The sequence below is a fragment of the Sturnira hondurensis genome, unplaced genomic scaffold (assembly GCF_014824575.4).
Source record: "Sturnira hondurensis isolate 20B ecotype Veracruz unplaced genomic scaffold, ASM1482457v3 Scaffold0022017, whole genome shotgun sequence".
Classification (NCBI taxonomy): domain Eukaryota; kingdom Metazoa; phylum Chordata; class Mammalia; order Chiroptera; family Phyllostomidae; genus Sturnira; species Sturnira hondurensis.
This window is the reverse complement of record NW_028094648.1, coordinates 6000685-6013616: the sequence shown is the minus strand read 5'-3', so window position 1 is coordinate 6013616 and position 12932 is coordinate 6000685.

Sequence of the window (12932 nt, the reverse complement as noted above, 5' to 3'; positions counted from 1 at the left end):
ATCTATTAAGGCTTTAGGTGAGTCACATAATTAGTCTGGGCTAGTGTAATATTGTGTGCCAACTATACTTGAATTTATGTGTATAAATCCAGGAAGAAAGAAAAAGAAGAACAGCTCCTGGAGTCCAAGGGCGTCAAACTCATTTTCACTGGGGCCACATCAGCCTCATGGTTGCCTGCAAAGGGCCAAAATGATTTTAGGACAGTGTAAATGTAACTATTCCTTAACTGTTAAGGAGCTGAAATTACATTTGGCCCTTTGAAGGCAACTGCAAGGCTGATGTGGCCCCTGGTGAAAATGAGTTTGACACCCTTGTCTTAGACCAGAGACTGTTTGTAGAATTAAGTGGATAATCTATGTTAAGTTCTGGCAGTTGAGTTCATGGTCTTCCTGGAGTAGCTATTATTTTAACCAGAGCCTTCTAGGCTCTCTGTAAGTGATAAAGGTTCACACCCACTGGGCACGCTGTGCAAGCAGGTTATTCTCTAGTTTGCCTGTCCACTCGGGCTCACATCAGCCAATGTGCATATCACAGGTTTTTGTTCCCAAACATATTTGCCAGTTGAATTTATCATAATAATGTATTTTGATATATATACATTAAAATATTCTAAAATGTATGACAGGAATTATTTCAATAGAAGTAAAGGAAAATGTATGGAAAGACTTCATAAAGGTAAGCCACCAAGAAAAATTGCTGTCAGAGTAGATACAGGTATAACAACTATTAAAAAATGGGGGAGGAGCCCTGACTGGTATGGCTTAGTGGATTGAGCACCGGACTGTGAACCAAAGGGTCACAGGTTCAATTCCCAGTCAGGGCACATGCCTGGGCTGCCGGGCAGGTCCCCAGCATGGGGCATGTGACAGGCAACCACACACTACTGTTTCTCTCCCTCTCTTTCTCCTTCCCTACCCCTCTCTGTAAAAATAAGTAAATAAAATCTGTTTTTATTTTATTTTTTTTTCTTCCAATTTTTTTATTTAATTATTTTTCAAGTACAGTTTTCTATTACTCCAATCCCGTCCCACCCCCCATCCTCCCCCCTCCCTCCCATTTCCACCCTTCTCAGTTGTTGTCCATGTATCCTTTATATAGGTTCCTCTAAATCCCTCCCTTATTTCCCCTGAAATTCCCTCCCCTCTCCCCTCTGGTCACTGTCAGCCTGTTCTCTATTTCAGTGTCTTTGGTTATATTTTGCTTGCTTGTTTGCTTTGTTGTTTAGCTTCCTGTTAGAGGTGAGATCATATGGTATTTGTCCTTCAACACCTGGCTTATTTCACTCAGCATAATGCTTTCCAGTTCCATCCATGTTGTTGCAAAAGGTAGGAGCTCCTTCTTTCTTTCTGCAGCATAAAATTCCATTGTGTATATGTACCATAGTTTTTTGATCCATTCATTTACTGACGGGCACCTAGGTTGCTTCCAACTCTTGGCTATTGTAAATTGTGCTGCTATGAACATTGGGGTGCATAGGTTCTTTGGGATTGGTGTTTTAGGGTTCTTAGGATACAATCCCAGCAGTGGAATTGCTGGGTCAAAAGGCAAGTCCAATTTTAGTTTTCTGAGAAAATTCCATACTGTTTTCCATAATGGTTGTACCAGTCTACAATCCCACCAACAGTGGACCAGAGTCCCCTTTCCTCCACACCCTCTCCAACATTTGTTGTTTATTGCTTTGTTTATGATAGCCATTCTCACCGGTGTAAAGTGGTATCTCATTGTAGTTTTAATTTGCATCTCTCTGATAGCTAGTGATATTGAGCATCTTTTCATGTGTCTCTGGATCCTCTGTATGTCCTCCTTGCAGAAGTGTCTGTTCAAGTCCTTTCCCCATTTTTTAATTGGGTTAGTTGTCTTCTTAGAGTGAAGTCGTGTGAGTTCTTTGTATATTTTGGAGATTAAACCTTTGTCTGAGGTATCATTGGCAAATATGTTTTCCCATACAGTTGGTTGTCTTTTTATTTTAATGCTGTTTTCTTTAGCTGCGCAGAAGCTTTTTATTTTGATGAGATCCCATTTGTTTATTCTTTCCTTTATAGTCCTTGCTCTAGGGGACATATCAGTAAAAATGTTGCTGCGTGAAATATCTGAGATTTTCCTGCCAATGTTCTCCTCTAGGACTTTAATGGTGTCATGGCTTATATTTAAGTCTTTTATCCACCTTGAATTTATTTTGGTGTATGATGTAAGTTGGTGCTCGAGTTTCATTTTTTTGCATGTAGCTGTCCAGTTCTCCCAACACCATTTGTTGAAGAGGCTATCTTTACCCCATTTTATGATACTGCCCCCTTTGTCGAATATTAATTGACTGTAGAGATTTGGGTTTATTTCTGGGTTCTCTATTCTGTTCCATTGGTCTATGTGCCTGTTTTTATGCCAGTACCAGGCTGTTTTGATTACAGTGGCCTTGTAATACAGTTTGATATCAGGTATTGTGATCCCTCCTACTTTGTTCTTCTTTCTTAACATTGCAGCTGCTATTCGGGGTCTTTTATGGTTCCATATAAATTTTTGAAGTGTTTGTTCTATGTCTGTGAAATATGCCATTGGTACTTTAATAGGTATTGCATTGAATCTGTAAATTGCTTTGGGTAGTATGGACATTTTGATGATGTTAATTCTTCCAATCCATGAACACGGTATACGTCTCCATTTGTTTGTGTCTTCCTTGATTTCTGTCTTCAGTGTTGTGTAATTTTCTGCATACAGGTCTTTAACCTCCTTGGTTAGATTTATTCCCAGATATTTTATTTTTCTTTTTGCTATATCGAATGGGATTTTTTTCTTGATTTCTGCTTCTGCTGATTCATTGTTAGTATACAGAAATGCCTTTGATTTCTGGATATTGACTTTGTATCCCGCTGTTTTGCCAAATTCATTTATTAGTTCCAGCAGTTTTTTGGTAGAGTCTATAGGATTTTCCATGTACACTATCATGTCATCTGCAAACAGTGACAGTTTTGTTTCCTCCTTTCCGATTTGGATGCCTTTTATTTCCTTTTCTTGTCTGATTGCTGTGGCTAGAACTTCCAATACTATATTAAATAGAAGTGGTGAAAGTGGACAACCTTGTCTTGTTCCTGATCTTAGTGGAAAAGCTTTCAGTTTTTGCCCATTCAGTATGATGTTGGCTGTAGGTCTTTCATATATGGCCTTTATTATATTGAGGAATGCTCCCTCTATTCCCACTTTGCTGAGTACCTTTATCATAAATGGGTGTTGTACCTTATCAAAAGCTTTTTCCGCGTCTATTGATATGACCATGTGGTTTTTGTCCTTGCTTTTGTTTATGTGGTGTATTACATTTACTGATTTGCGGATATTGAACCATCCTTGCATCCCTGGGATGAATCCCACTTGGTCATGGTGTATGATCTTTTTGATGTATTGTTGGATGCGATTTGCCAATATTTTGTTGAGGATTTTAGCATCTATGTTCATCAGTGATATTGGCCTAAAGTTTTCTTTCTTTGTTGTGTCTCTATCTGGTTTTGGAATTAGGATAATGCTCGCTTCATAAAAAGAGTTTGGGAGTTTCCCATCATTTTGGATTTTTTGGAATAGTCTGTGAAGAATAGGGGTTAGCTCTTCCTTAAACGCTTTGTAGAATTCTCCTGTGAAACCATCTGGTCCGGGGCTTTTGTGTGATGGGAGTTTTTTGATTACTGCTTCAATTTCATTTGCTGTTATTGGTCTGTTCAGGCTTTCTACTTCTTCTTCATTGAGTTTTGGAAGATTATATTTTTCTAGAAATTTGTCCATTTCACCTAGGTTTTCAAATTTCTTGGCATACAGTTCTTCATAGTAATTCCTTACAATCCCTTCTATTTCTGTGGTATCAGTTGTAATCTCTCCTCTTTCATTTCTGATTGTGTTTATTTGTGTCCTCTCTCTTCTTTTCTTAATGAGCCTACTTAAAGGCTTGTCTATTTTGTTTATCTTTTCAAAAAACCAACTCTTGGATTCATTGATCCTTATAATTGTGCTTTTGGTCTCTATGTCATTTAATTCTGCTCTGATCTTGGTTATTTCCTTCCTTGTACTTGCTCTGGGCTGTCTTTGTTGTTGTTCTTCGAGTTCTTGCAGGCGTCGGGTTAGGTTGTTTGTTTGAAATGTTTCTATTTTCTTTAGGTAAGCCTGTATTGCTATGAACTTCCCTCTCAGGACTGCCTTGGCCGTGTCCCATAAGTTTTGGGTTGTTGTGAGTTCATTTTCATTTGTTTCCAGAAACTTTTTGATTTCTTCCCTAATTTCAATCTTGACCCATTCGTTGTTTAATAGCATACCATTCAGTCTCCATGATTTTGGATGTTTGGGGTTTTTTCCTGTGGGGTTGGTTTCTAATTTCAGTCCCTTGTGGTCAGAGAAAATGCTTGGTATGATTTCAATTTTCTTGAATTTGTTGAGGTTCATTTTGTGTCCTACCATGTGGTCTATCTTTGAAAATGTTCCATGTGCATTTGAAAAGAATGTGTATTTAGCTTCTTTGGGATGAAGCGCTCTATATATATCAGTCAAGTCCATTTCTTCTAGAGTTTCATTTAATGCTGCTATATCTTTGTTGATATTTTGTTTGGAAGATCTGTCCATTTTTGACAGTGGGGTGTTAAAATCCCCTACTATAATTGTGTTGCTGTCAATATCTTTCTTGAAGTCTTCTAGGATTTTTCTTATATATTTGGGTGCTCCTATGTTGGGTGCATATATATTTATGATGTTAATGTCTTCGTGCTGGATTCTTCCCTTGAGCAATATGAAGTGACCTTCTGGGTCTCTCTTTATGGCCCTTTTTTTGAAGTCTATTTTGTCTGATATTAGAATTGCTACCCCGGCTTTTTTTTCTTGTCCATTTGCTTGGAAAATTTGTTTCCAGCCTTTCACTTTTAGTCTGTGATGGTCTTTTGTCCTGAGGTGGGTCTCCTGTAGGCAGCATATGTGTGGGTCATGCTTTCTTATCCATTCAGCTATTCTATGTCTTTTGATTGGAGCATTTAATCCATTTACATTCAAGGTTATTATTGATAGGGACTTATTCATTGCCATTTTTGTACCACAGTTCCTCTCTGTCTCTCTCTTTTCCTTCCTTTCCTTAAAGCAGCCCTTTTAGTATTTCTTGTAGAGCTGGTTTGGTGGAGGCATATTCTTTTAGACTTCTTTTGTCTTGGAAGCTCTTTATTTGGCCTTCTATCTTGATTGAGAGCCTTGCTGGGTAAAGTAGCCTTGGTTGTAGGCCTCTGGTTCTCATTACTTGAAATATTTCTTGCCATTCTCTTCTTGCTTGGAGTGTTTCCATTGAGAAGTCAGTAGCTAACCTTATTGGGGCTCCCTTGTATGTTACTTCCTTTTTCTCCCTTGCTGCCTTTAGGATTCTCTCTTTGTCTTGAAATTTTGCCATTTTAATGATGATGTGTCTTGAAGTGGGCCTCTTTGGGTTCCTCTTGAATGGGACTCTCTGTGATTCCTGGATTCGTGTAACTTTTTCTCTCATCAAATTAGGAAAATTTTCCATCATTACTCTTTCAAATAGGTTTTCTATCCCTTGTTCTTCTTCTTCTCCTTCTGGTATTCCTATTATTCGGATATTATTACGTTTCATATTATCTTGCATTTCTCTTAGTCCATCTTCATTCTTTTTGAGCCTCTTTTCCCTTTCTTGCTCTTTCTGGGAGATTCTTTCTACTGTGTCCTCCAACTCACTGATCCGATCTTCTGCCTCATCGATCCTGCTTTTCATTCCTTCTACTGTGTTCTTCAGTTCCGAAATTGTATTCTTCATTTCCTCTTGTCCTTTGGTGATAGTTTCTATTTCCTTTTTCATGTTGATATAGTTTGCGGAGAGCTCATGGTAGCTCCCCTCTAGTTTCTGGTAGCTCATTGTGAGCTCTTTGAATTTCCTGATAACTAGTGCTTTGAATTCAATATCTGATAGCTGACTTGCCTCTCTTTCATCTAACATTATTTCTGAGACTTCCACCTTTTCTTTCATTTGGGCATTGTTTCTTTGTCTTCCCATTGCTTATGAGACTCTTCTTGTTAGCTTCAGCTTCTTAAATTGATCTGTTCTGACTCCCTAGGTTTATGGTGTGAACTTCTGTGGTAGAATTCCTGTGAAATTCAGTGGTACAGTCTCCTGCAGGTATCTTGATGTTCTCTGCTTCCACCTACTCCTTTCTTTGTGTGTGTGTGATCAGCTGGAGGGGGAGGCAAAATGGTTTATGACAGCAGGAGAGTACTTTATGATATTTACAGTCACAGCTGGCAGAGAAGAGATAGAAGATCTTTAGGCTCTATATAGTGTTAACTGTAATCTTCAACCCAATTTGCCACCTCTAGGAAAGGATAGACCAAAGATAAGCCTCTTGTTGGGGAGGGAAGGCTTGTGAGTTGTATCTAGAAAGCAGTGAGGTTGCGGGTGGTCAGATTTTGAGGTAAGGTGAGAGTAAAGAATAGTAAATAGACGTAGCGTGTGAGCAAGTAGAGTTAATCACTACAGTAATAGAATTCAGGAACCTGTAAAGTGGGCTAAGACTGGAGAGATGTGTTGTGAAGTATTTACAGTGCTATAGAAAGCAACAAACAAACAAACAAACACACAAAAAAAGGGCAAGAGAAGTGAGGAAAAAGCAATAAGTTTGGGGTGAAATGAAGAGGGACTAAAACAGGAAAAAAGAAAGGAGAGGAACAGAGTACTGAAAGATACAGCAACAATAAAATTAAAAAATATATACGATTACTGAAAAAAGTTTAAAAATAAAAGTAAAAAACAAAAAAAAAAAAACAAAAAAAACCCAACAACAAAAACTCCTTCCTTGTTGGTTTCAAACTGTCCAATCCGGTTTTTCTGGTTTCGGTGGGACCCCTCTGTGGACTGGGTTGTAGGCCCAGGCGCACACCCGCCCACCAGCCAGGCTACCAGACTGGGGTGCAGGCGCCCGCCCACCTGACAGGCTGCCTTGGTCCCACGGGATCTGGTACTGTCCTGTGGCTGGGTGAGAAGCAAGTCAAGCTGCCTTCACAGAACACCTCAGTCCACTTTCCAGTAAAAACTTCTCCAGAAAGCGTGCCTCTCAGCCCAGCCCAATCCCCAACCTGACTGGTTAGGACAATGCTCCTCTCAAATTTCCTGGGCTGGCAGGCTGGTGGGCTGGCGACCACAGAGATCGCAACTGAACACGGCCCCCTGTCCTTGCCACCCTCCCTGCACACCTAGGCAGACAGGTCTCTGCCACCCAGCCCCTCCTAGATGGTGAGGGAGGGAGCCAGCTCTTCCAGGGACCCCGCAGCCGGCCCAATCCTCCACTGGGTGCTGGGCTCCCTATGAGTCCTCCGTGGCACTGGCCACAGACGGAAGCCTCTACACCCCTAACACAGCGGCAGTGGCGGCTCTGAGGCGTTTTGGGCTGGCCCAGGGCAGCCGGTCCTGCCACTGCCGCTTTTGTCTTTACTCACAGTTGCTGGGCTCCCGCTGAGTCCTCTGTGGCAGACGCTCCGATGCTGGCCGTAGACAGAAGCCTCTGGGCCCTGGAAGCTGCAGCAGCAGCAGCTCCGAGGTCTTTACGCGCCGGCCAATGGCTGCTGGTCCCGCCGCTGCTGCTTTTGACTTTACTCTGGGGTGCCTGGCTCCCGAGGGCAGCCGGCCCTGCCGCTGCCGCTTTTGTCTTTACTCACAGGTGCTGGGGTCCCGATGAGTCCTCTGTGTCAGACGCCCCTGTCGCTGGGCGCAGGGGGAAGCCTCTGGGCCCGACCGCTGAGGCAGCCGCAGCTCCAAGGTCTTTAAGCGCCGGCCAATGGCTGTCGTCCTGCCGCCGCCGCCACCGCTGCCGCTGCCCTTGACTTTTCTCAGGGTTGCCGGGCTCCCGATGAGTTCTCCGTGGCAGACGCCCTTGTTGCTGGGCACAGACGGAAGGAAGCCTCTGGGCTCCAACCGCTGCGGCAGCCGCAGCTCCGAGGTCTTTACGCGCCGGCTAATGGCTGCCGCCGGTCTGGCCGCCTCCGTCCTTACTCGTGTCCCTGAGACCCCAACGACCTCCAGCTGTCTGGTTCGTCACTATCTCTGGTCTCTTATTTTCATAAATGCTGGGGAATTGTTGGTTGGGGAATTGATTGCGCTGTTCTTCTGTAAATCCGCCAGGATTTTCCCCCAAGTGTAGGAGAACTGCAGTCGCTCCGTCCTACTCCGCCGCCATTTTCTCTCCTCAATAAAATCTGTTTTTAAAATGGGGGAGGACTATAAAAAATCTAGAAGTACATACTCAAAATGCTTCACAAATTTTCTGATTTCACTCCTCAAGTTGACTCCAGATTATAGTGATAGATTGTGAATGTGATTTCTAGGAGAAAGGTGGTACAATACCTCAAATCAGAGGACTTAGAGCTGAGGAGAGGGCGGTTGTTGTCCTATTCCCAGGCTGGGGAATGAAGGGATAGTCATAGGGCTCATTTATTTTTTATTTTTTTAAAAGATTTTATTTATTTATCTTTAGAGGGGAAAAGAAGGAGAGAAGGAGAGAAATATCAATGTATGGTTGCCTCTCGTGAGTCCCCTGCTGGGAACTGGCCTACAACCCAGGAATGTGCCCTGACTGGGAATCTAACCGCGATCGTGTGGTTCGCAGGCCCGCGCTCAATCCACTGAGTTACACCAGCCAGGGCATCATAGGGCTCACTTAAATAAAAGGTGTAAAGTATGTTTGCATCATGATGTTTTTGTAAATAAGTCCCCCACTTTAAACAGTGTTGTTTTTGTTTTTAAATCAACCAGTGAGTTACAGTGCCCAGATCACTTCTACTGCATTATTGTCATTAACAGCATTTTTAAGGCCCATGAGAGAAATCTCTTTCTGGCCCCGAATGAGTGCTTTTTCGTGAAAAGAAACGCTTTGGCCAAATGGAGTTTGTGAGTCAAATCAGTTTTTCCTCTTTGTAGTACCCCTCCAAAGGTTAAAACCAAATTAGTGACCCGCCCCTTATAAACAGAGACAATTTGATGATAAACACTTTATACTAATCTCATGCCCGGCTCCTTGTTTCCCCCTTATTTAATTTTGCTATGTGTATTTTTAGGCTTATTTCATGTAACTTTAAGTATTATTTGAGGTACAAATACAAAGCCCATAAGTCTCAGCTTCCCCAAATATCCCCCCAGCCTCCACTTCATATCCCCACTTGCCTCGTCACCAGCTCTGGCAAAACCTAACCTAACGCCTCCCATGAACCTAGGCCTCAGAAAATGAAGACTGCAAAAAAAGCAGTGACGTTGTCTCCTGGCAATTTTTGCCTGTCACACAAATTAACCTCTCAACAAATGATGTTGCTGAATCTGAAAAAGAGTTCTTCAACCTGTCAAGCGTTCCCCAAGGGAACGGGGTGTAACTCGGGGCTTCCCAATGCGTCTCCTCTGGCTGCAGGCTGGTCCTCGCAAACATCAGCACGCTCCAGAGAGTGCCCCCAAAGCTACATCCTAGAATGTACAGAGCATGGTTCTCATCCTTGTTTCTAGTGGACTCTACTGTAAAAGAAGCAGAGGGTCCTAATGGAGGAAACTCTTCTTCAGACCCGTTGGATCCCACCTAGGCGACTTTGTTAGGCCGTTTCAGCCCACGGGTTTGGGCATCTCTGAAATGAGATGGTTGTGATATAGCAGTGGTTTTCAAAACATTCAATGAGCATGAGGGTGGGAGTGGGTGGGACTTCGAATCTTCGCCCTTGCTTTAACCAGAGCCACCTGANGAGGGTCCTAATGGAGGAAACTCTTCTTCAGACCCGTTGGATCCCACCTAGGCGACTTTGTTAGGCTGTTTCAGCCCACGGGTTTTGGCATCTCTGAAATGAGATGGTTGTGATATAGCAGTGGTTTTCAAAACATTCAATGAGCATGAGGGTGGGAGTGGGTGGGACTTCGAATCTTCGCCCTTGCTTTAACCAGAGCCACCTGACTTTTCTCTAGTTTGTATATCTGGTTAGAGAAAAGAGTTCTGCTACTTGAAACCAAAAAATAGGTCTGAGAAACCACCGGATTGGTTGATCTTTGGAGTTCGATTCTGTAAATGCCCCTGAATCTGCTGAGAACAGGCAGCGGCCTTTCTCTTGCACATTGTCCTCACTAGGCCCTCTCCTAAAGGTCAGGAGAGGTAGCAGCAGTCCCAGCCATGGGCTCTGAGCCCAGACACATCATAAGTCAGGCCCTGCACCCTTTCGGGATGTGCACAGCTCCTTGGGAAATATGAGCTGCTGGTGCAGTGCCTCCTACGCTGGCTTCTGAGATCTCTCTCTCCCTTGCCCCCCAGCCCCCAATCTTGCTGTGGACTACACAAGTGTGAAGTGGATGAGTCAGGTCACAGCCAGGCAGTCGTCACACACCTTCTCTCTCAGCCGCCTGAACAGCATGCTGTTTGGCATTCTCCATATTAGCCAAATGAAGCCCATGCTTTCTGTATCAGAGGCACTAGCTCCAAAGTCAGAGCAGCTAATGTTAATTAATTAATCCACAATTTAACTCCTTTTATAAACATTTTCAGTGGGAGGCACAGGACCAGGGCCCAGACACAGAGTGATAAATAAGGCATAGACAGTGCCCTCAAGAACTTAGCGGCTCCCGGGAGAGGGAGATCATACATGCACAATTTCTCACGATGGGGTCGGGCGTGTACACATGCCTTGGGAGCACAGAGAAGGAACGACTAGTTTTGCCTGGGGAGTTGGAAGAGACTTACAATGTCTGGGATTTAGTAGCTCCTCCATGAATACTTATTGAATGATTGTGTATTTGAGAAGACAGACTCTGGAGCCAGACTGCTTAGAATGGAATCCAAACTCTATCACTATATCAGATGTGTGACTTTTGGCAAGTTCCTTCACTTCTTGATATCTCAGTTTTTCTTTCTAAAAAGTGGGTCTAGTAGTGCTGACCTCACCTTTTAGGGTTGTTGTGAGGATCATGAGTGAATACAGAAAAGGTCTTAGTCACTGGCGCAGTCTTTGACACAGTATTTGGCACCTGTGAATGCACTGTAGGGGCTTACTGATCAGCGTGGGTGTTGCTAATTAAGAGTTTGCAGGGTAAACAAAAGAGGGAAAGACAGTACAGGGGATCCAGGTTAAAAACACAGGCTTTCCTTTCAGTAACTCAATGAGGGAACTTGCTTTTACTGGAATTAAAAAAACAAGTGGTGGGTAAGCCCCAGTCCCATGTACTTGTCTTGCCTTCCTCCCCTTGGTCTCACACTCTCTTCCTTCTGCATTCCTCCACTTCCTTTATTTTTCACCCTCCTTCCATTTCTTCTCTTCTTCCACCCTCAGACCATCTTCTCTCCCTCTCTCCATCTCTCATCTGCCCTCTGAGATCTGCTCTTTTCATTCTCTTCCTCTCCCCTCCTTATTTCCCGGGATCCCTCTTGCTTGTCCCCCTTCCCACCCAACCGAGCTGACTCTGTATTTCTCCAAAGCCTGAAAAACCAGAGCCTGCTTTTCTCCATGCCCGGCTTTCTCCAGCAAGAACCGTAGTGATAGGTTTGAGTCAGACTAGAACAAAGAAACGAATCTCTTTTTGTTATTGTTGCTTCTCAGTGAAATGTACCAGCGGATGCCCTTTGTTGCCAACACAGACAGGGGCCTCTGATGACATTTGTAGCTTGGGGTTATCACAGCGTTTGGACTTCTAACTTTTCACTGTCCAACACTCCAATAGTTTTCAGGGTTTAGTGGCAGTAAGTGACATGAACAGAGCCACCCCTGCTGAGAGCCTGAGGGGACTTATGCCTGGATCCTCAGAAAGACAAAATTCATGAGTTTATTACACTCAGAAACTAATGCTCAGGCATGAAGGGTGAGCCCTGGAGCCAGGGCAGACCTCTCTGAGGAGTCTGGCCTGGGCACCTCCCCAGAGGGGCCTTCATGTTTTTCTTTTTTTAAAAAAATATGTTTTATTGATTATGCCATTACAGTTGTCCCATTTCCCCCTTCATTCTCCTCCCCCCTGCACACCCCTCCCCCCACATTCCCTCCCTTTAGTTCATGTCCAAGTGTCAGAAGTTCTTTAGCTGCTACATTTCCCACACTACTCTTGCCCTCCCCCTGTCTATTCTGCAGGTGACTCCTGCAGACCACTGTGTGCCTGAAGATGCAGTGTTGACAAAGCAGAAAAGGTCCCCGTTCTCCTGGGATGACTTCCAATGGGAGAGGTAGATGGTAAATAAGTGAAAACATAGACAAGACACTTTTAGATAGTTACAGGTTCTGCAGGGAAAATAAAATAGGGTAGTTAATAAAGGTACTTGGTGGGAAAGAGTTTGCTTTAAATCACACCATCAGAAATCCCTCCCAGAGAAAAGCCCTTTGCGTTGAATCTTCATTAATAACAAGGAACCGCTACTTAAGACCTGGGGAAGGGTAGGTGCAAAAGTCCCCAGTCAAAAGAGTTTGGAGAAAAAAGTCCAGAGGGATGGAGGGTAGAGACAGAGGGGCGAAGGTGGTATATGGTGAAATTGGTGTGGAGGAAGTGACCAGGACTTGGAAGGCCTGATAAGCCATGTTTATGAGTCTCTTTGTAAGTCACACACTGATTGGGTAATTATGTCAGAAAAGGAGTTGATTGAAAGGAGTTTAGGTAGCCCTCTGGATTGTCAGGGACAGGTGTGGAGAAGTGACAAGAACATGGGACAACAGCTGGACCCTGACATTGCCAGTGCTGGCTCTGTGGCACCCCTATCATCACTGGGACCAGGACACGTCCGCCGGATGGCAGTCATGCTGCATGACCCCACCACCTGGAGGGACTCCCTACAGTCACTGGCGCTTCAAATGGTGGGTATATGGGTATGTTAGGTTCTCTGGGGAAGCAGAACCAATGAGATGGAGAATGTATACATGTGTCATATATATGTTATCCTATACGGAATTGGGTCACATGACTCTGGAGGCTGAGAAGCCC